Source organism: Urocitellus parryii, chromosome 6 (genome assembly GCF_045843805.1).
Source record: "Urocitellus parryii isolate mUroPar1 chromosome 6, mUroPar1.hap1, whole genome shotgun sequence".
Taxonomy (NCBI): Eukaryota; Metazoa; Chordata; class Mammalia; order Rodentia; family Sciuridae; genus Urocitellus; species Urocitellus parryii.
Genome location: NC_135536.1, coordinates 65,146,449 through 65,172,643, shown reverse-complemented (window position 1 = coordinate 65,172,643; position 26,195 = coordinate 65,146,449). Strand labels below are relative to the sequence as shown.

General features: G+C 36.4%; 1 pseudogene; it reads right to left on the bottom strand.

Annotated features, from left to right (window-relative positions):
* Positions 1 to 42: 42 nt before the first annotated feature.
* LOC113180274 (X-ray repair cross-complementing protein 6 pseudogene) lies at positions 43 to 24,697 on the bottom strand (annotated as a pseudogene).
* Positions 24,698 to 26,195: the final 1,498 nt, after the last annotated feature.

Here is a 26,195-nt window from a genome sequence, read left to right as displayed (position 1 = left end):
AAATCAGGCAACCTGGCCACAGCAAAGATGTGCGGTCACCAGTCAGTCCTGAAAATGCTTAGTGAGAGTGGCCAGCAACTCCTGCTTCTTCAGCCCCCCCCTTCAGCCTGTACACCTATAGGCCTCTTTCTTCATGGGCACAGTGAGTTCGACAGCATGACCTTGACAACGTGGGCCTTCAGTTCCTCTTCATATACCTCTACTTTGAGCCTTTTGCTTCCAGAACCTCCATCATCTTGGTTTCACTTACTAACTTTGCCCTCGGGATTGTAATTTGGTGGGGTAGACAAGTTCCTTTAAACTCATCTACCAGAGAGCCCCGTCTTTTATTCATTGTTTCAACCTTGGGCAATGTCAGATCTATTGCTTGTTTAGGCTCCATCAAATCCAAAGCTAAGGCCTCCAGATTTCTAAAGTGGTACTGCAGCACTGGATTCTCAAAGCTGTGACTTCTGTATTTGAAGCACAGCTTCTTAACAATGGCTTTCATCTTGGCTATCTGTTCAGGGTTGGCCATGACTTTTTTAGTAAGAGGCAGTTTCCATTTATCCCATCATAGGGGTAGGAAGCTTGGAGGGGTCACCGGAATTTTCTGGTTATCCAGCTCTTCTTCCTATGGCACCAAAGCCACAAAATAAGGGAGGATGTTCTCCTGGAATGAGTATCTGCATACTGCTTTGACTGCCTTCTCCAGACACTTGGTGAGCAGAGCACTAAACAGGGTTGAGCTCCCGTTTACCAGGGTCTCCTCAGGGTAAAGGAACAGGGAAGGTCTCAGGTTAATGGTGCTTCTTCAGCATGAGCAAGGGCTTGAAGTCAAGGAAAATGAAACCTGGTTCACCAAACTGCTTCAACTCCTCCATTTCCTCTTTCTCTAGTATAATCTGAAAACTCCCATAGATCTGAAGTATCTGTATTTACATCAAATGTCGAGTCTTAGTTTTTCCTGGTTCATTTGTTTCCCTGGAGGTTATTGGAAAAGGCTTGCTAGCCTTCTGGACCAAGTTATAAACGCCTACAGAGAGCGCAATACTATTGTTGAACTTAAACTTGAATCTGGACACTACTCGCTTCCTGGGCTCCTTGAGGCAAACCTTCCTCAATAGGTGTTCCAGCTTGCTTGATTCCTCAAAGTGAACTCCAAGATTCTCATCCTCTGCTCTGCTGATGATATCTTTGCTGTTTTCTCTAGTTCTGTGAAGAATGCCATTGATATTTTGATAGGGATTGCATTGAATCTATATATTGTGTTTGATAGTATGGCCAGTTTAATAATATTAATTCTTCCTATTCATGAACATGAGAGGTCTTTCCATCCTCTGATGTCTTCTCCAATTTCTTTCTTCAGTGCTCTATAGTTTTCATCATAGAATTTCTTTTTTGTTTATTTTGTTTTCTCACCTTTTCACCTCGATGGTTAGAATTATTCCTAGGTTTTGCTTTTGCTTTTTGAGGTTATTGTGAATGGAATTGTTTTCCTGATTTCTTTCTCAGCAGATTTGTTGTGGTTAAATAAGAAAGCTATTGATTTTTGTACGTTGATTTTGTAATGTGCTTCTTTGCCAAATTTATTAGCTCTGGCAAATTTATTAATTCTTTTGGTGGAGTTTTTTTTTAATCTTCTATGTATAGGATCATGTCATTTGCAAACAGTGATAATTTTACTTCTTCCTTTCCTATATTTCATCCATTTTATTTCTTTCTATTGCCTAATTGCTCTGGCTAGAATTTCTAACACTATATTAAATAGGAGTGGTAAAAGTAGACATCCTTGTCTTGTTCCAGATTTCAAAGGTAATTCTTTCAGTTTTATCCATTGCTATGAGACTTGCTTTGAGTTTTTCAATGTAGGTTCCTTTTAATCTCTAGTTTTTTCAATATTTTTATCATGAATGGGTGCTAAATTTTATTGAAGGCATTCTCTGCATCTATTGAGATTACTAAGTGATTTTTGTCCTTAATTCTGTTAATGTGATGAATTTATATTTATTAATTTGCATATATTAAACCATCCTTGCATATCTGGAATAAAACCAACTTGGTCATAGAATACAATCTTCTTAATATGTTATTGAACATAATTTGCTAATATCTTATTAAATATTTTTGCATCTAAGTTAAGCAGGGATATTGGTCTGTGGTTTTCTTTCCTTGAGGTATCCTTCTCTGGTTTGGGGTATAAGCATGATATTGGCTTCGTAGAATGAATTTGGAAATGTTCCATCCCTTTCTGTTTCATGGAATAGTTTAACGAGTGTGATATTAATTAGTTCATCTTTGAAAGTCAGGTAGAATTCAACTGGTCCTAGGCTTGTTTTTTTTTTTTTTTGTCAGAAGACTTTTTATTACTGCTTCTATCTCATTACATGTCATTGATCTTTGTTTTCTGTGTCTTCTTGACTCAATTTTGGCACATTGTATGTGTCAAAAACGTCTTCATTTCTTTTACATTTTCCAATTTATTGGAATATACGTTTTCAAAATAGTTCCTAATGTGATCTCCTGGGTTTCTGAGATGCCTATGGTGATTTCTTCTTTTACATCTCTAATTTTATTAATTTGGTTTTACCTCCTTTTTTCCTTTGGTTAGTTTTTCTAAGGGATTATCAATCTTATTTACCTTTTCAAACAATGAACTCTTTATTTCATCAATCCTTTGTATTGTTTTTATTCTCAAGTACATTGATTTGGGGACTGATCTTAACTATTTCCTCCCTTCTACTGGTTTTAGAATTAATTTGTTCTTTTTCAAGGGCCTTGAGGTTGTTTATTGGGGATCTTTCTGATTTTCTTATGTAGGCACTCATAGCTATATACTTTCCCTCTTAGAACTACCTTTACAGTGTCCCAGAGGTTCTGGTATGTTATACCACCATTCTCATTTGAGTCTTAAGAATTTTTTAATTTGTCCATCGATTTCTTCTCTATCATACATTAAATTATTCAAAAGAGTATTGTTCAATCTTCATGCGTTTTTATAGTTTCTGCAGGGTTTGGATATATTGATTTCTAATTTCATTCCATTATGATCTAATAATAGAGAAGAAGCTTGGGAGGCTGAAACAGGAGAATCTTGAGTTCAGAGCCATCCTCAGCAACGGCGAGGTGCTAAGCAACTCAGTGAGACCCTGTCTCTAAATAAAATACAAAATAGGGCTAGGGATATGACTCAGTGGTTGAGTACACCTGATTCACTCACTAGTATGAGAGAGAGAGAGAGAGAGAAAGAGAGAGAGAGAGAGAGAGGAGGAATTATGTCAATATTTTGTATTTGCTAAGAGTTGTTTGGTGGCAACTCTTAAGGTCTATTTTGGAGAAGTTTCCTTGAGCCTCTGAGAAGAAAGTGTATTCAGCTGTTGTTGGATGAAATATTCTATCAATGTCTGTTAGGTTTATTTGATTTATAATATTTTTCAGGTCCAATGAGTCTTTACTAAGTTTATGTCTGTATGACCTACCTAATGGTGAGAGAAGTGTGTTGAAATCGCAAAGTATTATGTGCTGGGGTCTATCCAAGACTTCAATTTGGGAAGTATATCTTATGTAATAAGTTATACACACATTTTGGGCAAAAAAATTCATTATTGTTATTTCTTCTTCTCCTCCTCCTCCTCCTCCTCCTCCTCCTCCTCCTCCTCCTCCTTCTCCTCCTTCTTCTTCTTCTTCTTCTTCTTCTTCTGATTGAACCCTGAGCCTAAGCATGCAAGTCAAGCACTCTACCAACTGAGCTATATTCTCAGCCCTGTTATATCTCCTTGATTGTTCCCTTTACCAATATGAAGTGACCCTCTCTGTCTCTTCTGATTAATTTGGTATAAAATCTTTGTCAGATATGAGAGTAGCTAATCCTGCTTGTTTGGAGGCTCCTTTTGCATTATATACCAATTTTCATTCTTTCACTTTCAGCCTGTAGCTGTCTTTGCCTTCAAGGTGCATCTCTTGCAAACAGCATATAGTTGGATCTTGTTTTATTAATTCATTCTGTCAGCCTACGTCTTTTTATTGGAGAGATGAGGCCACTTATATCCAATGTTATTATAGAGAAATATTTATTAATTACTGCCATTTGATTTATTTATCGTATTGCATCAGTATTATGTTTAATTTGGTCCTGTTTATTTTAGATTAGTTATCTTCAAATTAGATTTGTTCTTTTGTGAGCTCTGAGGTTTGTTTTTTATTTCTTCTATGTGTGGTATTTAAGTAAGTTCTGTAGTGCTAGTTTAGTAGTCATGAATTCTTTTAGTTTTGACTTATCATGGAAAGTTTTTATTTCAATTGAAATATTGAAGAATTTTGAATGACACCTTTGGTGGATATAGCATTCTTGGTGTTGAGGGTTATTTTCTTTCAGGACTTGGAATATATTGTTCCAAGCGCTCCTAGCTTGTACAATGTGTGCAAAGAAATCAGAAGTGATTCTTATTGGCTTGCCTCTAAATGTGATTTGATGTTTTTCTCTTGAGGTTTTTAAAATTCTATCCTTCTTTGTATGTTAGGCATTTTAATTATAATGTGTCATGGAGAGGTTCTTTTTTGGTCTTGTCTACTTGGGGTTCTGAATGCCTCCTGTATCTGGATGTCTATCTTATTCTCAAAGTTTGGAAATTTTTCTGTTATTATTTCCCTGGAGAGTTTACTCATTCCATTAGCCTGTATCTCACGGCCCTCCTTAATTCCAGTAATTCTTAAATTTGTCTCTTCATGTTGTCCCAGATTTCTTTTATATTCTGATCCTGATTACTTTTTTCCCTTTAGTACTACCTGAATATACAAGGATAACCACTTTGTCTTACAGCTCTGAGATTCTGTCTTCAGCATGGTCTACTCTATCAGAGACTTTCAACCAGACATTTTATTTGATTTACTGTATCGTTCATTTCCAAGATTTCTTTTTGGTTCTTTTTCACTATTTCTATCTCCTTATTGAATTTCTCATTCATATTTTATACTTAATTCATTAATTCATTCAGTTGTTTTTCTGTGTTCTCTTGGAATTTATTGATCATTTTTATAATGATTCTCTTGAATTCCTTATCTGATATTTAATCCACTTCAATACTTTGGGGTTATTTGCTGGTATATTTGAACTTTAGGAGGCATTGTGCTAGCTTGTTTTTTCATATTTCTTAAATTTATATGGTAGGTTTTATGCCTTTGTTGAAAGGAATTTCTCTTCCATTCTATATATGGACCTTTGTACGGCACAGTCTTCACTTGCTAAAATGTCCTAGAGTGATCTGGATTGAGATCCCTTGTAGGTGTTCAACAGCTTTTGTGTTATTTCTCTGTTTTTTCTATAGCAATGGATATCTATAGGTATTACCTGGGGTCCTACCCCTAGTTGTTGGTCATTACCTTGGGTTTTTATCTATTTCTTATATTAAAGTATAGTGGAAGCTTGAATGTCATTAATTTGTGTGTGGAGCAAGGTGCACTGTGTCTTTTGTAAAGTTTAGTTCAGCAGCAAAGTTTCTACCTAATGAACTGTAGGTTCCCAGCACTTCACAGAATAAGGGTAAACAAACAACAGCAATAACAACCAACACAAATAACAATAACAACCAACACAAAGCATTAAACTAAGTTCTTGGTTCCTACTATGACATCTACAATGTTAATTGCAAAAAAAACCCAAAAAAAAACAGAAATTGTAGGGTCATAAATTGCCAACAGCAAAACCAATAAGTAACTATTAACAATATCTGGCATTAAAACAAACAACAAGTGTCAACTATGTCATCCACAGCAGTAATAACTGCATCAGTATTAATGGTGGGGACAGTAGTTATATAAGTCAATTAGTGCCAAAAGACTGTAAGAATGCAGTTAATTAAGATAAAAGAAAATGTGATAGAAAGGTAGGGAAAAGTTCATAATTTCAAAAAGTGAACAAGGAGAATGCAGAAAAGATATAACATGTGATGGTTGTAAGGAAGGAGAAGAAGAAATAGAAATAACATAGTAAAGAGGTATAAAGGAGAGAACAATAGAATTTGGCTGTTAGCAGAAGAGAGAAAGAGAAACAAGAGATATTTACAAATGAAAAACAATATAAAATAAAACAAAAATATACTAATCAAAATCCCTAACCCTCAAAAGATAAGATAAGGAAAAATAACTGGTCATCCCAATTGGAATAGGGGCAGAGAAGAGCCGCCGCCCGCGCCCGGAACAGGCCCAGGGACCCACCGGCGTGGTAGTCACGTCACCCCAATTTGGAGTAGGGGCAGAGCAGAGCCGCCGCCCGCACCCAGAGCAGGCCCAGCGACCCACCAGCATGGTAGTTACGTCACCCCAATTGGAGTAGGGGCAGAACAGAGCTGCCACCCACGGCCGGAGCAGGCCCAGCAGCCTGCCGGGGTGGTAGTCACGTCACCCCAATTGGAGTAGGGGCAGAGCAGAGCTGCTGCCAGTGCCCACAAGGTAGGCAGACCTGCGACTGACCGGCGGAACAGGCCCAGCGGCCTGCCGGCATGGTAGACACGTCACCCCAATTGGAGTAGGGGCAGAGCAGAGCCGCCACCCGCGCCCGGAACAGGCCCAGTGGCCTGCTGGTGTGGTAGTCATGTCACCCCAATTGGAGTAGGGGAAGAACAGAGCCGCTGCCCGCGCCAGGAACAGGCCCAGAAACCCTCTGGCTTGGTAGTCACGTCATCCCAATTGGAGTAGGGGCAGAGCAGAGCCGCCACCCGCGCCCGGAACAGGCCCAGTGGCCTGCTGGTGTGGTAGTCATGTCACCCCAATTGGAGTAGGGGAAGAACAGAGCCGCTGCCCGCGCCAGGAACAGGCCCAGAAACCCTCTGGCTTGGTAGTCACGTCATCCCAATTGGAGTAGGGGCAGAGCAGAGCCGCCGCCCGCGCCCGCAAGGTAGGCAGACCTGCGACCGACTGGCAGAACAGGCCCAGAGGCCCGTCAGCATGGTAGACAGATCACCCCAATTGGAGGAGGAGCACAGCCGCCGCCCGCCCCTGCAAGGGAGACTTTTCAACTATACAAGAGCAATATAAATATATAGGAGGAAAATTCAATAACACAACAGTTTCACCAAGCAGAAAGAAACACGAGCAGTATGAAAAGACAAGGAAAGAAAGGAACACAAGCAATGCAGGTCAACTCAACTTTAGAAGAGGTAATAGCTGCAGCAGATGGAATTTCAGATAAAGAATTCAGGATATACATGCTTCAGATGATCTGGAGTCTCAAGGAAGACATTAGACAGCAAAATCAGACAATGAAAGATCACTTCGACAATGAATTACATAAACAAATCCAAGAAGCAAAAGATCAACTATACAGAGAGATAGAGGTTATGAAAAGCAAACAAACAGAAATCCTAGAAATGCAGGAAGCAATAAACCAACTTAAAAACTCAATTGAGAATACTACCAGCAGAGTAGAACACTTAGAAGATAGAACATCAGACAATGAAGACAAAGTATTTCAACTTGAAAAGAACATAGAGAGCTCAGAAAGACTGTTAAGAAACCATGAGCAGAACATCTAAGAAATATGGGATAACATAAAAAGACCAAACTTAAGAGTCATTGGGATACAGGAAGGTATAGAGGTCCAAACCAAAGGAATGAGCAATCTATTCAATGAAATAATACGAGAAAACTTCCCAGACTTGAAGAATGAGACATAATCCCAAATCCTAGAAGCCTACAGGACGCCAAATGTGCAAAATCATAAGAGATCCACACCTAGACACATTATAATGAAAATGCCCAATATACAGAATAAGGAGAGAATTTTAAAAGCTACAAGTGAAAGGAAGCAGATTACATTTAGAGGTAAACCAGTCAGGATAACAGCTGATCTTTCAACACAGACTCCGAAAGCTAGAAGATCCTGGAACAACATATTTCAAACACTGAAAGAAAATGGGTTCCAACCAAGAATTGTGTATCCAATGAAAATAAAAGCTTCAGGATGGAAGATGAAATTAAAACCTTCCATGATAAACAAAAGTTAAAAGAATTTGCACCTAGAAAACCATCTCTTCCAAACATCCTCGGCAAAATATTACAGGAAGAGGAAATGGAAAATATCAATGAAAACCAACAGCGGGAGGTAGTAAAGGGGGGAGGGGAATAATCAAAGAGGAAAACAAACCATGTTTAGTAACATAAATAAACAAATATGGCTGGAAGAACAACCCATATCTCAATAATAACCCTAAATGTTAATGGCTTAAAACTCACCAATTAAGAGACACAGGCTAGTAGAATGGATCACAAAACAAGACCCAACAATATGCTGCCTTCAGGAGACGCATTTGATAGGAAAAGACATACATAGACTGAAGGTGAAAGGTTGGGAAAAATCATATCACTCATATGGACTTCGGAAACAAGCAGGATTGTCCATACTCATATCAAATAAAATAGATTTCAAGCCAAAGTTAATCAAAAGGGATAAAGAGGGACACAACATACTGTTCAAGGGAACCATACACCAACAAGACATAACAATCATAAATATATATGCCCCAAACCATGGTGCAGCTCTGTTCATCAAACAAACTCTTCTCAAGTTCAAGAGTCTAATAGACCACCATACAATAATCATGGGAGACTTCAACACACCTCTCTCACCACTGGACAGATCTTCCAAACAAAAATTGAATAAGGAAACTATAGAACTCAATAACACAATTAATAACCTAGACTTAATTGACATATATAGAATATACCACCCAACATCAAGCAGTTACACTTTTTTTCTCAGCAGCACATGGGTCCTTCTCAAAAATAGATCATATATTATGTCACAGGGCAACTCTTAGACAATATAAAGGAGTAGAGATAATACCATGCATCTTATCTGATCATAATGGAATGAAACTGAAAATCAACGATAAAAGAAATAAGGAAAAATCATGCATCACTTGGAGAATGAACAATAGGTTACTGAATGATCATTGGGTTATAGAAGACATCAAGGAGGAAATTAAAAAATTCTTAGAGATAAATGAAAACACAGACACAACATGTCGGAATCTATGGGACACATTGAAAGCAGTTCTAAGAGGAAAATTCATTGCTTGGAGTTCATTCCTTAAAAAAAGAAAAAAACCAACAAATAAATGATCTCATACTTCATCTCAAAATCCTAGAAAAAGAACATCAAAACAACAGCAAAAGAAGTAGAAGGCAAGAAATAATTAAAATCAGAGCTGAAATTAATGAAATCGAAACAAAAGAAACAATTGAAAAAATTGACAAAACTAAAAGTTGGTTCTTTGAAAAAATAAATAAAATCGACAGACCCTTAGCCATGCTGAAGAAGAGAAGAAGAGAGAGAACTCAAATTACTAGCATACAGGATGAAAAAGGTAATATCACAACAGACACTTCAGAAATACAGAAGATAATCAGAAATTATTTTGAATCCTTATACTCCAATAAAATAGAAGATAGTGAAGGCATCAATAAATTTCTTAAGTCATATGATCTGCCCAGATTGAGTCAGGAGGATATAGACAACCTAAACAGACCAATATCAATTGAGGAAATAGAAGAAACCATCAAAAGACTACCAACTAAGAAAAGCCCAGGACCGGATGGGTAAACAGCAGAGTTTTACAAAACCTTTAAAGAGGAACTAATACCAATACTTTTCAAGCTATTTCAGGAAATAGTTAAAAAAGAGGGAGAACTTCCAAATTCATTCTACAAGGCCAACATCACCCTGATTCCTAAACCAGACCAAGACACTTCAAAGAAAGAAAACTACAGACCAATATCTCTAATGAACCTAGATGCAAAAATCCTCAATAAAATTCTGGCAAATCGGATACAAAAACATATCAAAAAAATTGTGCACCATGATCAAGTAGGATTCATCCCTGGGATGCAAGGATGGTTCAATATACGGAAATCAATAAATGTTATTCACCACATCAATAGACTTAAAAATAAGAACCATATGATCATCTCGATAGATGCAGAAAAAGCATTTGACAAAGTACAGCATCCCTTTATGTTCAAAACTCTAGAAAAACCAGGTATAACAGGAACATATCTCAATATTGTAAAAGCAATCTATGCTAAGCCTCAGGCTAGCATCATTCTGAATGGAGAAAAATTGAAGGCATTCCCTCTAAAATCTGGAACAAGACAGGGATGCCCTCTGTCACCACTTCTGTTCAACATAGTTTTCAAAACACTGACCAGAGCAATTAGACAGACAAAAGAAATTAAAGGCATAAAAATAGGAAAAGAAGAACTCAAATTATCACTATTTGCAGGTGACATGATTCTATACCTAGCAGACCCAAAAGGGTCTACAAAGAAACTATTAGAGCTAATAAATGAATTCAGCAAAGTGGCAGGATATAAAATCAACACGCATAAATCAAAGGCATTCCTGTATATCAGCGACAAATCCTCTGAAATGGAAATGAGGACAACCACTCCATTCACAATATACTCAAAAAAATAAAATAAAATACTTGGGAATCAACCTAACAAAAGAGGTGAAAGACTTATACAAAGAAAACTACAGAACCCTAAAGAGAAATAGAAGAAGATCTTAGAAGATGGAAAAATATACCCTGTTCATGGATAGGCAGAACTAACATCATCAAAATGGCGATATTACCAAAAGTTCTCTATAGGTTTAATGCAATGCCAATCAAAATCCCAAAGGCATTTCTTGTAGAAATAGAAAAAGCAATCATGAAATTCATATGGAAAAATAAAAGACCCAGAATAGCAAAACCAATGCTAAGCAGGAAGTGTGAATCAGGCGGTATAGCGATACCAGACTTCAAACTATACTACAGAGCAATAGTAACAAAAACAGCATGGTACTGGTACCAAAACAGGCAGGTGGACCAATGGTACAGAATAGAGGACACAGAAACCAATCCACAAAACTACAACTATCTTATATTTGATAAAGGGGCTAAAAGCATGCAATGGAGGAAGGATAGCATCTTCAATAAATGGTGCTGGGAAAACTGGAAATCCATATGCAACAAAATGAAACTGAATCCCTTTCTCTCGCCATGCACAAAAGTTAACTCAAAATGGATCAAGGAGCTTGATATCAAATCAGAGACATGGCGTCTGATAGAAGAAAAAGTTGGCTCTAATCTACATACTGTGGGGTCGGGCTCCAAATTCCTCAATAGGACACCCATAGCACAAGAGTTAATAACTAGAATCAACAAATGGGACTTACTCAAACTAAAAAGTTTTTTCTCAGCAAAAGAAACAATAAGAGAGGTAAATAGGGAGCCCATATCCTGGAAACAAATCTTTACCCCTCACACTTCAGATAGAGCCCTAATATCCAGAGTATACAAAAAACTCAAAAAATTAAACAATAAGATAACAAATTACCCAATCAACAAATGGGCTAAGGACCTGAACAGACACTTCTCAGAGGAGGACATAGAATCAATCAACAAGTACATGAAAAAAAGCTCACCATCTCTAGCAGTCAGAGAAATGCAAATCAAAACCAACCTAAGATACCATCTCACTCCAGTAAGATTGGCAGCCATTAGGAAGTCAAACAACAAGTAGTGCTAGCGAGGATGTGGGGAAAAGGGTACACTTGTACATTGCTGGTGGGACTGCAAATTGGTGCAGCCAATTTGGAAAGCAGTATGGAGATATCTTGGAAAGCTGGGAATGGAACCACCATTTTACCCAGCTATTCCCATTCTTGGTCTATTCCCTAAAGACCTAAAAAAGAGCATACTACAGGGACACTGCTACATCGATGTTCATAGCAGCACAATTCACAATAGCAAGACTGTGGAACCAACCTAGATGCCCTTCAACAGACAAATGGATAAAAAAATGTGGCATTTATACACAATGGAGTATTACTCTGCATTAAAAAATGACAAAATCATAGAATTTGCAGGGAAATGGATGGCATTAGAGCAAATTATGCTAAGTGAAGCTAGCCAATCCCTAAAAAACAAATGCCAAATGTCTTCTTTGATATAAGGAGAGTAACTAAGAACAGAGTAGGGACGAAGAGCATGAGAAGAAGATTAACATTAAACAGGGATGAGAGGTGGGAGGGAAAGGGAGAGAGAAGGGAAATTGCATGGGAATGGAAGGAGACCCTCAAGAGTATACAAAATTACAAGAGGAAGTGAGGGGAAAGGGAAAAAATACAAGGGGGAGAAATGAATTACAGTAGAGAGGGTAGAGAGAAGAGGGGAGGGGAGGGGAGGGGACGGGGGATAGTAGAGGATAGGAAAGGCAGCAGAATACAACAGACACTAGTATGGCAATATATAAATCAATGGATGTGTAACCAATGTGATTCTGCAATCTGTATATGGGGTAAAAATGGGAGTTCATAACCCACTTGAATCAAAGTGTGAAATATGATATATCAAGAACTACGTAATGTTTTGAACAACCAACAATAAAAATTTTAAAAAAAAGAAAAATAACTATATTAAAAATTGCTACTAATGAGAAAAAAATATGTATGTATGTACATGAACCAATCAGCATAGCAAATGCACACAAAACCAAAACCAAAACAAAACAAAATTTTAGTGAAAAATTAAGGAATTATTTCCACTGAGGTCATCAAAATAGTCAATGAGAATAGATGAACACTATCTATGCCCAATTGTCTTTCTTTTCATTTCTCTTGGCTATGTACTGTAAATGAGAGCAAGGGCTGGGGGTTGTTAACCCCTTCCTCTTTTTGTGTTGTTCACCAAACTACCAGTTGGAATAGCCTAAGAATGAAACTGGTTCAAATAATTCTCAGCTTCTCTTCTCCCCGCTATGAGATAGAATGGGAAGGGAAGTACTGTCAGTTGGAGTTTTATCCACACAGACCAGGTCAATGAACTCCAGGGCTGGGGGTTGCTGCTGCAGAGTCTTGAGTGGAGTTCCAGGAGGTGAGGCTTAGATCTAATCAGGTCTCAGTGGCTTTGCTGGGTGGTTTCTGCTTTGGAGAGATTAGATCAACATACCCCTAGGGCCTGGCAATTATCTCTGCTGGGAATGTGCATCTCAGGAGCCTCTCAAAAATTCTTCTTATGGGTTAAAGGAGCCAATCCTTCACCTACTCTGCTGGCCACAAACACAGTCTTTCCAGGCTTCCCAGGCTTAGTTTGTGAGTATATTCATACCTGCCCATTCAGATTCCTGACCACTTCAGCTAGTCATGTGAGCCACCAGACTCAAAGCGGAAGTGAGTTGGGCTCCCCTTCACTTTTCCAACTTGCATCCCCCTGGGTAAAATATTCTCTGTGCCTGTTTTGCTCCCATTCTGCTAAGTACACCCTAGGCTATACAGAAGGTAGAAGGTGCTTGCTAAGACAGTGTAACCATGTTTACTCAGACCTGCCAGCTCCCCCAGCAGCAGCTGCAGTATGGCTGCCTCAGGATAGTCCCACCTCAGCTCTAACTGCCCAGCTGGGAAACACAGGCCACTTTTCAAGCACCAGTGAACAGTACAGCCTCTGCATCAGCTAAGGGCAGGCTGCTTTTCTGATCTCAGATTTTTCCAAACTAAATTTGTCCATTGTGTTTCTCTCTGATCCCCTTCCCTCTGTGCTGAACCAATGCCACTATCACTGCTGTCGCAAACAGCTTGGCTCCAATGTAGTCTTTCTTTGTTTAATGTACCCAAATTTCTGAATCTCTAAGACACCCTGTCTGTCCAATATGAGTTTTAGTGAAATCCCTACTTTACCCACCTTGCACAGAAGTACACTACTCCTGCTTCTTGAATCCTGAGCCTTGGAGCAACTAGGAATGTAGCCTTCCTCTAGTCTGCCATCTTGAATCTTTCAGAAAATTACTATTTTAAATTTACTTCCTGAAAGACTAATTTTAGAACTTGAACTGGATGTATTTGCCTGATTCCTTAAAGTGGATCATAATTAGGGAACTTTTCTAAACTCTGTGTTTTACTCAAGCAGCATGTGTCAAAAATATTTATTGACAATCTGGCAAATAAGCAAGAATATGTTGAAAGTTAAATGACTTGTATAACCATAAAAATCTAATTAAAAAATACAAGGGGGAAAGAAAAGAAAATTAAATAACTTAGGTTTATATTTTAGCATGCCAATGAAGTTAAGAAAATAAGTATTTTAACTATTGCTACTTTTTTTTTTAATAAATCAGGGGTACTGAAAAAGAAGTTTCTTTATCCAAAGACATTTCTGAAAGTTAAATTATCTGAAAAACTGACCACTAATTTCCTGTTTAATCCAATAAGCCATAAGAAATATTAATAAGTATACATAAAGGTATGTTCTTTGCCTACAAGATTCCCAATTGTTGTTACCCCTAGCAAGAGGTTGGTGAAGAAGCTGGCAGATTGGTGACTTCTCAAACCATCCAATCCAGAATTTACTCCAAGGTCTCCATGAGACCTTATATTACCAATAAAACTGATTTATTTATTTACTTTCCTGAGTAGCAGCAATAAGAATCTGTCTCTGCCCAGAAGGAAGGACTAACAGGCAGCAGGACTGGGGATGCCAGCAACCTCACTGAGTGACTGGAAAGAAATGCAATAAAAAGATTATATGTTATTACATAAAATTTGCTTTTATAGCTTTTACAGGTTGGATAATCGGTAAATAATTTTATCTAATATTGTAATCAATAACAGCCTCAGCTTGCCAAACATGGTTCATTACTACCCACAAAGCATTTAGAGAATGACTAGTTATCTCATACCTAATAATTCTTTTCTAAATATTTGTGGTTATGATGGAAAACTTTTGAAATGTGCTGTTTATTTTTACAGGAGCATGAGAACTCATTCACATCCTTCAGGTATGGAACAAATTCCATCACATATTTCATTGTGATGTTTGGTGTCTGGGAGTTGCCTCTGGTTCTTGAATAGTAGAGTAGTTAAGAGGAAAAAAATCCATTCTGAGAGCCCTACATTTAGAAATTCTTCCTCAAAGCCTATCCTCAGACTATTTTTTAAGTGGCCAGGCATTGCTTCCCATTTCTTTTTCTGTGCTGGTAGCACTTGGTTTTCCAATTACCTGAATTTAATAACCCATCAGGCATGAACTAATCCAAGACTAGCTCAACAGGAAGAATCCAAACTATAAGGGGGATTGTGCACAACTAAATTTTTGGTAAATCTAAATCATTTAGCTCCTCATTTCTTCCTGCTTATATCTTTAGTCTCTCAGTGTCAGGTGATACTATTTCATTTTCTGGGGAGAAGCAGTTTCTTCTTTATAAAATCCCTTGTCTAATAAGATAACTTAGAATAACAAACTTATGACATGAAGGTTGTCTTATGGACATACATGGGTATCCCTCCATTTGCTGGCTACTGACCCACTTCCAAGTTTCTAACTAGGGAGATGGAATAGGCCTCAGCTTAAGTTATGCATATAAAATAGAAGTATAGGGCCAGGTACTGTAGTGAATGGCTATAATCCCAGCCACATTAGAGTCTGAGGCAGGAAGATCACAAGTTCAAGGCCAGCCTGGGCAATTTGGCAAGGCCCTAAGCAACCTAGTGAGACTCTGCCTCAAAATAAAAAGATTAAATAAAAGGGGAGGTATAGCTCAGAATACTTCTGGGTTCAATCCCCAGTACCACACACACATACACACACATACAAATATTGTACAAGAAACAGTAACATTTAACTTGGCTTAAGTGGAGAGAGAAAAAAAAATATTTCAAAAAGCTTGAATACTTTGAAAGCATTTGTAGTCACATTTATGAGACCTACAAAAAAATAAAGAAAAAATGATTATAGGCTTTCCTTTTGGGTATTAGTGTCCAAAAGTACTGGATAACATCATGGTAATATGAGGCCTGTGTCCAATTATAGATTTGAACCTGAGAACATGGTAGGAAAATACTACTGACATTTATAAGAAAAATACAAAATTTCCTTTGTGGTTTATAGAATTTTCATCTGTCGATTTCTACTACAAATTGTATTTTGTAAAGAAATCAAGATAATTTTTAGAAACTTCAGAGATGTCTAGTACAGACAAATATTTTACTTGGCAGTTTTATAAATAACATTGTTATATAATTAGTACATTTTACATACATTCTGAGGCATTCGTTTATTTGACTTTGGAAATTTAAAATTGACATAGGGCATTGATATTTTATTCTGTATGTGAATAATTCTTTCATTCTCTTCTTCCACAAACTCAATTTTGTTCAATTGAACAAGCATTTGGTGTCTGACTATATTACATATGAGGCAGGAAGAGTCTTTGGTGTAGGCTCTGGGAGAGATTAAAACATAACAGGACAGGTTACCTGGCCTTATAACATGCACAAATAACATAATTCAGAATGTTATTATTCTCTACTTTGAAAGTGGAGAATATTTTTAGCTCAGGAGAAGAAATCATGCAAAACTGTAAAGGAGGCAGTTTTGAGGTAGGAAAGGAGAAATGAGGATACCCTGGATAGAGAATGATGTGAGCTACATCAAAACAATAGGAGAGTGCAAGGCAATTCAGTTCCATTTAGGAGTAGTGAGACATGCAGTTGGAAAGCAAGGCAGGAGCCAGATATACAATATTTGCTGAGAAATTTGTATACAATTGTTAGGTAGCTAAAGAGGAGCTGCTAAAATATAGGAAAATAACAAAACTGGTATCATGTTTAGGACGATATGCTGACTGCAATAAAAGACAGAGGAGGCCCAGAAGTAGAGACCAGTTAGGAAGCTATTATAATAGTCCAGGTGAAGAGTGACAAAGTCTTGAACCATGTAAGTAGCTGTCAGAATGAAAATAAGGACAAAAATACACAGTCAACAAGCTACTCACAGCCTGCCTGTGAGAACAAGAAAAAAAAATACTGAGGATGATGGTTTGGGAGACAACATGACGAGGAGGAGTAAGTCCATAAAATGAGGTGTGGAAAGGAATTAGCGGAAGGTTGGAAAGGATGAAGAAATCAGCTACTGAACACTGAAGTTAGGATCAAAAGCCCCAGGTTTAGATCTAACTGTATCTCCTCTGTTACGTGAACATTTAATTTTTCTGACCCTTGTTTCTCTAACCATAAAATGTGCGTGCACGTGGCTTAGGGGCTGGGACGAGGAGGGCATGAGTAGTCTCAAGGCCTTTGGGGCAGTTATAATATATAATATTTTAAGCTGAAATGTTTGTGTTCTTGGTGGCCCATCTTTTAAAATCTAGCAGGCAGCTTAAAATGGGGCTCTGGAAATCAGGAGCTAAGCAAAAATACAATGAATGAGCAGCAAAGTTCACTTTGAGTTTGTTAAATAACAAGGATAGTATGATATACAAAATTGGCAACACAGTTTTCCACAAAGTATTAACTATTTTCCATGTTTGTTTTCTTTTATGTACTTTTTCATTTCTTTCCATTTCTCTCTCCCAATCTTCCCATTTTTTCCTTAGGCTTGTATAGTTTTTCAGTTTTCCCCCTGATTAGTAGTTCTTTCCCCCTTTTCACCCTCCTCTTAATTCATTTTTCCCCATTCATACACTCTTACCCTTAACACTACTTTATTTCCCGCAAAAGCCAAATCTTAATATTTTTTTCCATTAAATTTAGTCTAAGTGTAGACTAAAAATGAGTCTGTAATTCCAATTTCTATTTTAACTAGAAACCAGAATAATAATTTCTCCCCTAAATAGTAAATTTCTGGTAGTATTACGCTCATCTGATTGGCATTCAATGGTAGTTAGGGACAATGATCTCTCACGCCACTCAGCAGTTTGAGAGAATTTTACTTTTTATCTCTGCAGCATGAGATTTGGGGGTAAAATGATACTTCCAATACACCATTTTTATGACATGCCTATGTACCTACATGATAAGGTCCCAAGCTAAACTTGTCTCTCTGGATCTAAGTCCATCTCTCTCTCCTTTCTTGACTTTTAATTTCTAGTTTTTCTAATCTTTATTCTCATTAGCTTTTCTGATTTCTTTACAGTGAGCCCAAATGATAGGCTTATCTGTGCTTCCATGGTATTTTCCAAGATGGAAAGAAATGAGACAAAGTATATAGAGAGGAAAAACATTTATGACATATTGAGAGTTCCTTCCCACCCCTATCTCTTTTCTACTTTCCTCTTAAATATTACAAATCATATTCCTTGGAATCCTAAACAGTCAGGTTCATTCCCTGTTTATGAAGTCTGGGCTAAAAATAAAAAGGGAAGGATGCCCCTAAAAGGAAACAGGTTTGTGGAAATCTAACAGTGAACACCACTGGAAAGAATTAAGGCATTTTTGATGAGGTGAGGTGGTTAGAACATAATTTGAATTTAAGACCCAAATTAAGTTCTTTCTCCTTCTGTGCCTTTTTCTCTCCTGCTTTTGGCCTTTTTCTTTCTCACTTCTTCTCTAATGATCTCTTCCACTTTCCCGCACTTTTTTACCCATTTTCCCTCCACCTCTATCCTCTCATATCAAATCCACTTCTAATTTCCTCAACCCTGTGCCTCACCTGTCTCCCCCTTTCTCAGGGGAATAGATGTGAGGAAAGGAGAGTAAAACAGAAAGAGGCAAAGTTGACCCAAAAAATGTGTAAGAAAACTAAAGGTAAGTAACTTTTTTAAATTATGAGTTTCTATAGATTCAAATGATAGATATGATGCTTTCAGGAAAAGCTATTAATAAATGGAATCTTTTAATACTAGTGGTGAAAAAAGTGAATCTTACAAAAGAGGTAGAATACAATGAGGGGTTTTTAATGGTTTCTGTCTTAGAATCCATCATGGGTCAAAAGGTAATATCAGCCTGAGGAAGAAAAGGGGGAGCGTTGGTGAGACACACTGGAAGAGAATTGCCTGCTGCTGCTATAATGATTCTTCTCATTTACACACCTATACTTCTTTGCTTCCTCATGCTCTTTCCCAATCTTTTTTTAAAAGACTTCTTCATTTAATAGAAATGGGGGGCTGGAGTTGTGGCTCAGTGGTAGAGTACTTAGCTAACATGCATGAGGCACTGGGCTCAATCCTCAGCACCACATAAAAATAAAATATTGTGTCCACCTAAAACTAAAAAATAAATATTAAAAAAAAGAAATGGAGGGCAAGGTCTCATGAAAATAGAAGGTATACTAGTAGTATAGAGGAAAGGACCAGGGGGAGGAAGGAGTAGAGAGAAAGGGGAAATACTAGAGAATGATATTGATCAAATAATATTGTTATAAATGGTCATACTTCCAAAAGCGCTATATAGATTCAGTGCAATTCCCAACAAACTTCCAATGAGGTTCTTCATATAGAAAAAGCAGTCATGAAATTCATTTAGGAAATTAAGAGGCCCAGAATAGTCAAAGCAATCCTTAGCAAGAAAAGCGAAGCAGGAGGCATCACAATACCAGACCTTAAATTGTACTAAAGAGCGACAGTAACAAAAACAGCATGTTATTGGCACCAAAACAGGCATGAATACCAATGGAAAAGAATAGAGGACACAGAGACAAACCCACATAAATAGTTATCTCCTACTTAACAAAGGTACCATAAATATACATTAAAGAAAAAATAGCCTATTCAACTAATAGTGCTGGGAAAACTGGGAATCCACATGCAGTAGAATGAAATTTCACCCCTATCTCTTACCCTACACAAAACTCAAAGTGAACCAAAGACCTATGTATTAGACCAGAAATCCTGCACCTGCTAGAAGAAAATGTAGGCCCAACACTCCAACATACTGATTCAGGAACTGACTTCCTTAATAAGACTCCTAAAGTGCAAGAAGTAAAATTTAAAAATCAATAAATTGGATGGCATCAAATTAAAAAGCTTCTGCACAGCAAAGGAAACAATCAAGAGCATGAAGAGAGAGCCCACAAAATGAGAGAAAAATCTTTGCCATCCCCACCTCATATAGGGCATTAATATCCAGAGAATACACAAAAAGCTTAACACAAAAAAAATCAGTGGGAAAAGAACTCAACAGACACTCCTCAAAAGAAGAACTATGTTTATATAGTTTTTTTATGTGGTGCTGGAGATTGAACCCAGTGCCTCACGCATGTTAGCTAAGTACTCTACCACTGAGCCCCAGCCCCAGCCCATCAGAAGAAGAAATATGAACAGTTAACAAATATATGAAAAAATGTTCAACATCTCTAACAATTAGGTAAATGCAAATTAAAACTACACTGAGATTTCATCTAACTATAGTCAGAATTGCAATTATCGAGAATACAAGTAACAATAAATGTTAACGAGGATGTAGAAACAACATACATTGTTGGTGGGACTGAAAACTGGTGCAACCACTCTGGAAAACAGTATGGGATTCCTCAGAAATCTAGAAATGGAACCACTATTTGACCCAGTAATCCCACTCCTCAGTATATATCCAAAAGATTTAAAATCAGAATACTACAGTGATATAGCCACATCAATTTTTATAGCAGCACAATTCACAATAGCTAAACTATGTAGCCAAACTAGGTTCCCTTTATGGATGAATGAATAAAGAAAATGTTTTTATATATATATATATATATATATATATATATATATATATATATATATATATATATATATATAACGGAGTATTACTCAGCCATAAGAAGAATGACTTTATGACATTTGCCTGTAAATGGATGGCTCTGGAGACTATCATGCTAAGTGAAATAAGCCAATCCCCAAACCATAGGTAGAATGTTTCCTGTGATGTGTGGATGCTAACACACAACAAGGTGGGGAGGGGAAAAATACAAGTTCATTGGATTTGACAAAGGAGAATGAAGGGAAGGGAGGAAGTATAGGAAAAAGAAAGACCATGGAATGAATCTGACATAACGTTATTATGCACATGTATGAATATACCACAGTGAATCTCACTATTGTGTACATCCATAAGAAATCAATTTAAAAAAATAACTGGGTAAATGGCAGAGAGATCAATAAAGAGAAGGGAAGAGGGGTTGGGGGGATTGAAGTGGGTAGGAAAGATACTGGGGACTGGATTAAAACAAGGTAAATTTCATGCTTTTATAATTATGTCAAAGTGGATTCTACTGTCATGTATAACTAAAAAGAACCAATAAAAAATACATAGTTATATCCTGTGCATGTATGAATATGTAACAATGAATCCTACCATTGTTTATAATTATAATGCACCAGTAAAAAATAAGGGGAAAAAACCCTCTTTCTTTCATACCCAAATTATAAATATATTTATAGAACACCAATAGAGCTGTCATGTACAGTTATGCAGCTTGTATACGGCATCATTTAGGGCACACCAAACTGCAATTTTGTACAATCCATAACCCATACAGCTATATGGATTTCCCTGGCCTGCTGCATTTGAAATTTGAAACACCAGCTTTGCATTAAGTTGCTAAAGAACAAAATTTCTCTTAGCCATGGTAAAAAGAACCTAGGAGCAGAGAGAGGAAGCAATGTAATTTTAGAGGCATTGTTTTTCTCTGTCTCCCGTATTATAGCTAATACTCTGTGTGCCTGCATGTGTGCAGGTATGTTTAAGAACTGAGTTCACAGAATTGGAAAGATTGGTGAACCAGGCATGACGTTGTCATTGTTCAGCTGATGGAATTGAGGAGCACACCCTTCTGCCCCACTTCTGCCATTTTGTTGCCAAAGCAGCTTAGCACTTGAGCACTCTGTTTATTAACAGAGCCAAGATACATACTCTGGACTGGAGGGAATGCACCTTAAAGGAGAACAATGTGGCTCAAAAACAAATTTCCATACACAATAATCCCTTGGCTGCAGAGACCTTCTTTAGTCTGTATCTGATTCTTTGTCATCTCTTTTCCTCCTTAACAATGCCCAGCATCCCCCTCCCCACACACAAAAAAAGAATGCTTTTAATATTCCCTTTGGCTTGCTTTGTGCTGGTAGACAGTGATGGGATAGCACACAGGGTGGTCTCCACATCCACCTAGGGAAAATTCCAAGTCTGGCCATATCTCAGCATAGTTTAAAATTTAAAAAGAGAAATCTTCAAAATATAATTCAATATTTTACAATAATTTCTTTCTTTGATATATTCTCTAACAATGAAATTTCAAATATTAGTATCTCATTGAGAGAAACTCACAAGTAAAAAGAATGAAAAAAAATTATATAAATACTTAAATTTTGACTTCTGGAATTTAAAAAGTGACCCATAAATACTTAAACTGAATTACTAATACATGGAAAAAGATAGATTTTTTTTTTTAAGAAAGAGAGAGAGAGACAGAGACAGAGACAGAGACAGAGAATTTTAATATTTATTTTTTAGTTTTCGGCGGACACAACATCTTTGTTTTGTATGTGGTGCTGAGGATCCAACCCGGGCCGCATGCACAGCAGGCGAGCGCACTACCGCTTGAGCCACATCTCCAGCCCAAAGATAGATTTTTTTAATGCTCAAAAAATTAAGCATTAATTAATTACTAAGAAATACTATATATTTAAAAAATAAAAAATGTGAAAATCTGTTACAGCTGAAATAATGTGAAAGTTATTTGAGCTTATTATGATATATGTAAATCTCATGACCAAATTTTAGGATGTAGTTCAGCTTAGATAAAAAATTTACGAAATTGGGGCTGGGGATGTGGCTCAAGTGGTAGTATGCTTGCCTGGCATGTATGAGGCCCGGGTTCAATCCTCAGAACCACATATAAACAAAGATGTTGTGTCTGCCAAAAAAATTTTTAAAAAAATTTACAAATAATTCAGTGACATTTATATAATTTTAAAGAACAAAAAACAATCTCTTGCATGTTCAGATTCCTAAATGGGGATGGCTTCTAAAAAAACAAACATTTTAAGAAATTAAAATCTGAAGAGGTTTTAGATATTGCTTCAATCTCATATTTTAATATTAGAGTGCCTGCTCAACATTCATGAGCAGCCCTAAAAGTAAAAAATTAAAATCTAATATTGCCAGAGGAGCTTTATTTTTATACTATAAATAAAGATGTATAATAAATATAATTTTACTTTTTAAAATGATTTATTTTACTTGTATTAGTTTCGAGTGTTGAAAGTAATAACTTTAAAAATATTCTGCATTTAAAGTATGGAAATTATGTATTTCATACATTTTGAATTAAACAAACTGGCTTTTTGTTTGTTTGTTTGTTTGTCAGGTAAATACAAACCACCCAACTAAACAAGCTCATCTCAGGACAAGACCATGCAAGGGGAAAACAAAGAGTGTCTTCTGAGTGGGAGAAATAAAGTCAATACTAACCATTAAGAATTCACATTTATGTCAATCTAATTTCTTAAATCTTAACTATTTTAATTGTGGATGTCTATTTTAATGGAGCTAAACAATTATGAAAAACTATATAATTTTTTATTTATAAACTCAGTTTTCATTTTATAATGCTTTTTTTCTTTGAGGTTGTTAGAAAACTTATTATTTGCTATGGTTTTATTCTCATTTTCAAATAAGAAAATGAGCTGGGCATTGTCTTTGAACATGTGGGCTATGTTCTTTCCATCTTTGTGTTATAGCTGAGATCTTGGAGATAGTATTTACTGAATCAATAGGGTCATTTTCAATTTTAAAAATTAAAAGGAAACTATAGCCAGGCATGTAGCTCAGTGGTAAAGTGTTTGCCTAGGATGTTCCAGGCACTGGATTTGATCCGCAGCATTGAAAATTCAAAAAAGAAAAGAAACTATAGACAGTCCCTGTCCAAAGAACAATTCAAATTTTTAAAAGTCACCTCTTATTTTCTGAAAAAATTCATTCTACAACATGCTTTGCATGCACTATCTCAGTCTCCACAGTAATCCAAAAAAAATACTATTATTTTCCCTGTTTTATAGATGGTAAAAATTAAGCTAAGAAGTTATGTGTTCAAGGTCACACAGATAGAAAATGGTAGAGTTAGCATTTAATCCCAAGCAATATGCTAAATTAAAAGCAAATTTACAATTCACATTAGAACTCATTCATATTTTAAATTAGAGAGGAAGGAGGTTAGATTCTTAAAAGACTATAGAAATCTATTTAACTCAAATTTCACAGGAATAACACTGCATTTCTACTATGAACTGAGTTGCAAAGCTACTTTCTCTCACCTCATCTCCTCTTTTCTGTCTCACATACAACCCTCTAGAACTTTGCAGTCCAATATGGTAGCCATTAGGCCTATGTGGCTGTTGAGCACTTAAAATGTGGTTAGTGTGACTGAGAAATTGAATTTTAGATTCCTTTTAATTAATTTAAATTTAAATTTGAAAATGAAAGAATTATAGGATACTTTTCAATTAAACACAACTTTATTATTAGTAGGACTACGTTTTTAGAAATTTTGCCATTCTGGGAATGGAACCCACACATTCTAGGTAAGTGCTCAAACACTAAGGCATATCCCAGCACAGTGGTGCTACATTTCTCATGTTGATGGTTGATAATTTTACATGTGGAATACACATCAAATTTTTGAAATCTTTGTATGAAAAAGAATATAAAATGCCTTATTAATAAGTTATATATTGACTATTTAATTTTTTATATATTAGCTTAAATAAAAATATTTAAATATTAATTTCATGTTTCTTTTTAAAAGTTTAAAAATGTAGCGATTAAATAATTTGTCACAAAATTACACATGTGATTCATGGTATATTTCCATTGAACAGGCACCGTTCAAGAGAAAAATCCTCTACTCATTTTCTTGGCTTACAGCTTAGGGAATTCCTCTTCTTCCTTTTGCTGCTGTGCCAAAGGTGGAAGAAGTGTCTTTCCCATCTCCATAATCAGGAGTGAAAATGCTTTCCAAAAAAACAAGAAGACACTACCATTGGGGACATTTTAAAATTAGGAACATACGTAAACCAACAGTTTCTAATTTGGAGATAGTAGCTCCCTTGTAGAAAGTTGAGACATTCTTAACATATGACCAAACAATTCTACCTCTAAGTATTTACTCAAGAAAAATAAAAACATATTTATAACAAGACTCACACAGAAATGGTCATAGGAGTTTTATAATAGCAAAAAACTGGAAGCAATCCAAATGGCCATCAACAGATAAGTAATTAAGCAAATTGTGATATGTTCATACAGTGATACTCCTTAGCCACAGATTGCTAATAAATGCTACAACACATGAGTACATTTTAGAAACATGTTGAATGAGTGAAAGAAAAGCTAGATACGATACCAAAAGGGTATACTATATGATTTGTATGAAGATTTAGAACAAAAAACTGACTTATAAAGATAAATCAGTGACTGCAGGGGGAAGGAGGTAGAAGGTAATGACTGCAAAGTATTTTAGGGGAACTTTTTAAGGATATGGAAACATTCTCTTATTTGGTGTAGTGGTTACACTGGTGTATACATTTATTAAACTAAATACTTTAAAATGGGTGATTTTAATTGTATTTAATTAATACCTCAATAAGTCATTTAAAAGATAATACTGTATATTCATAGACTGGACCTTTAAGTTCTATAATTTGGATCATGAAAGTTGCCTGTGATGCTATTAGGAGGTAGTATAACCTGTAGGATGTGAAGCCTAGTGGGAAGTAAATTTACTGGAGGAATACCCTTGAAAGGGACATTGAGACCCTGGTCACTTCTGCCCCTCCCTCTCTCTGTCTTTGCTTCCTGGCCACCAGGAAAGGTGAGCATTCTCCTCTGCCATGTGCTCCCACCAAGATATATTGTCATCACAGGTCCAAAGCAACAGGTCCAAGCAAACATGGATTGAAACCTCTGAAACTATAAGCCAAAACCTTTTATTAAATTCACTTTTCTCATGTATTTTGTCACAATAACAGAAAACTGACAAATAGTTTTTATTAGGTTTAAAAAATAACACACAAAACTGCTTGTTCTTAATAATATACTGAATTTTTTTCTTAACATAGGTTTTGTGTTCAAAGAAAATTTGTAAATATCCCATAACTTTCTGCAATATTCGTTATTCTTTTTAACAATACATAAGAAAGTTTCATTACATTCTCCATTTAAATTTACCTAAGCTTTTAAAATCTTGTACTAGTACTCCCTTTTTTAAAAATTTTTTTAAGTTGTAGATAATGTTTATGTAGTGCTAAGGATCTAACCTAGTGCCCCTCACGTGCTAGGCAAGCACTCTGCCATGGAGCTACAGCTACAGCCCCTAGTACTCCTTTTATACTTATATTTCTCAAATCAACCTATTATAAAAATAATTCATGGAGTAACATTGATTTCTTAGAACAGTACTAACTGTGCTCAATACCTGTGATGCCCA